This window comes from Schistocerca nitens, chromosome 6 (assembly GCF_023898315.1).
Source record: "Schistocerca nitens isolate TAMUIC-IGC-003100 chromosome 6, iqSchNite1.1, whole genome shotgun sequence".
NCBI lineage: Eukaryota > Metazoa > Arthropoda > Insecta > Orthoptera > Acrididae > Schistocerca > Schistocerca nitens.
Window position 1 is genome coordinate 714,060,039 of NC_064619.1, and position 2,897 is coordinate 714,062,935.

A 2,897-nucleotide genomic window follows, 5' to 3' on the forward strand; every position below is an offset into this window, starting at 1 on the left:
ACCAGATCTATCCCAAACGAGCACATATGGGACATCAACCGACGACAACTCCATCGTCCTCCACAGCCAACATGAGGCGTAGTGCCCAACGAAGTGTATCACGCATGGAATTCTGTGCGACAAACTGACTTCCGCCACCTTACAACACAGTGCATGCAATTTTGAATAATCACATAAATATGCTACTTATACATACGTACTCCCGAAATTTCATTACTCTACATTAATTATTTTTTGGTGTTCCGATTTTTTCCGTCACCGTATATTTTGCGGGATCGATATGTAAGAACAAACCATTAACATTGTTCCAAGAAAAGTCCTTCTGCCTCATCTGCATTTAATTTTGTCCTGATGAAGAATTTTGCAAAGGCGTGATGAAGGGGTCTTGAGGCTTTCAGTTACCTGAAAGAAATTGTTTCCAACGTCAATAAGGCTAGGTTTGTGTGTTTGTCGAACCACAGATCAATGACCTTCGATGCCAAACTCTATAATGTTTAGCTAATGCTTCGATTCCCAGTACCTTCCAGGATTTTACTGAGGTAGAGAAGTCTGGTATTTGGTACATTCTGCCTTGTGAGTCCAAATGAGAAGCCGCTTAAATAAAGAAGCAGCGGCATCCTCGAAGTCTACATATACCTCTACATGATTACTCTGCGATTCACAATTAAGTGCCTGGCAGAGGGTTCTTGGAACCACCTGTAAGCTACTTCTCTACCGTTCCTCTTTCTTTCAGCGCGAGGGAGAAACGAACAATTAACTCCTTCTGTGAGAGCTCTGATTCCTCTTATTTTATGATGATGATCATTCTTCCGTACGCAGATTAGATCTAACAAGATATGCTCACACTCTGAGGACAGCCGCGCAGGATTAGCCGAGCGGTCTGGGGCGCTGCGGTCATGGACTGTACGGCTGGTCCCGGCGGAGGTTCGAGTCCTCTTTCGGGCATGGGTGTGTGTGTTTGTCCTTAGCATAATTTAGGTTAAGCAGTGTGTAAGCTTATGGACTGATGACCTTAACAGTTAAGTCCCATAAGATTTCCCACACATTTGAACATTTATTTTCGAACTCTGAGGACAAAGTTGGCGATTGAAATTTTAGGAGATCATCCTGTCGCAACGAAAATCGCTTTGCCTTTAATGAATACCTCTCCAATTCGTGTAGCATATCCGTGGCACTCTGAACCCTTATTTCGCGATAATAAAAAACGAGCTGCCCTTCTTTGAACCCTTTCGACGTCGTTAGTACAATCTGATGCGGATCCTACACTGCACAGCAATTCTCTACAGTAGGGCGGGCAAACGTAGCGTGAGCAGTCTCTTTAGTGAACCTGTTACATTTTCTAAGTTTCTTTTTGGTTGCTTTCCCCACAACACTATCTAAGTGATAGTTCCAATTTGTTTACTTGTAACAGTAATAGCTAGGTATTTAACTGAGTTTACAGCCTTTAGATTTGCTTGATTTATCGTGTAACTGAATTTTGATGATTCCGTTGTTTTGCTGATGTCCACAACGTTTCATGATCTAAAAGTCAACCGCCATACATATACCTTGTCTTTATCATTTTGAAATTCTTTTTGATCATCTCATGGCATTAAGTGGCGGTAAATGACAGCATCATCTGCAAACGTTCCAAGACGACTGCTCAGATTGACTCCTAAATAGTTCATGTTGTTCAGGAACAACAGAGGGCCTATAACACTTCCACGGGGAACCCCAGATATTACATATGTTTTACTTGATGACTGTCTGTCAGTTGTTATGAACTGTGACCTTTCTGACAGAACATCACGAATCCATTCATACGGCCGAGAAGGCACTTCATAGGCACGTAGTCCAAGTAGAAGTTCGCTTTGAGGAAAGTTGTCAAAAGCCTTCAGGAAATCTAAAAATATGAAATAAATTTGACGTTCCCTGTCGATAGCACTAATTAGTTCGCGAGAATGAACAGATAGTTGTGTTTCACAAGAGAGATACAGTATTTTCCGAATCTATTTATCGGTAAAATGTTTTCTTCGAGATGGTTTATAAAGTTCGAGCACGTTATATGTTCCAATATCCTACTGTAGATCGGCATTAGTGATATGCGTCTGAGATTCAGTGGGTCACTCCCGTTTACTTTCTTTCATCTGCTGACAGTAACACCTGGAGGGTCTGACGACATCTGCGTACCCCACGATCTTTGTCCCCTTCTCGTGCTGGCTTACAGGAGGCAGTTTACCGGTTGGACCAGTTCTAATGCGTAATCCGTGAGTGGCGTTTACGAATACATGCACTACTTTGTCCAAGCATATTTAACCTGTAGCTTAGCGCTCACTGCTTCGCCATCGTAGATTGTATGTCCTCCACAGATTTTTTTTTGTTTTTCTTTAATCATATTTTTATATTGTGCACAAATTGCAACGCCTTCTAAACATTTCACGCCATAGACCCATGGTCCCTTACAACTGTACTTCTGAATAAAAATTGATTCTGGTTGCTAGAGTCCAAGACTTAATAATCATGCTTTATGCTTTCTTATGGTGACATTTCCATAGAACCTTTCATCCCATATTTCTTTACATCTATCGGAGAAGTGAAATATCTATTACTACAGATTTAACTTTAAATTGTATTCAATGTAACGAGATATTTTCTTACAAATTTTCATCCCCTATTTCGCCCCCATAAGGGCTGAATTTCCAGAAACAGTGTAACGTTAAATTTTTCTTTACTAAGCGAGAAGCCAATTTCCAAAATTCATAGGTTTAGCTTTAAAAATCCTTTCGTAATAATATACTTAAAAAAAGGTCATCCCCTATTCCACTCCCTTAGGGATTGAATTTCTAAAACAGTAAAGCACGTATCTTTTATTTTTTAAACAAGAAGCGAAGTACCAGTTATCGTAGATGGTGCTTTAA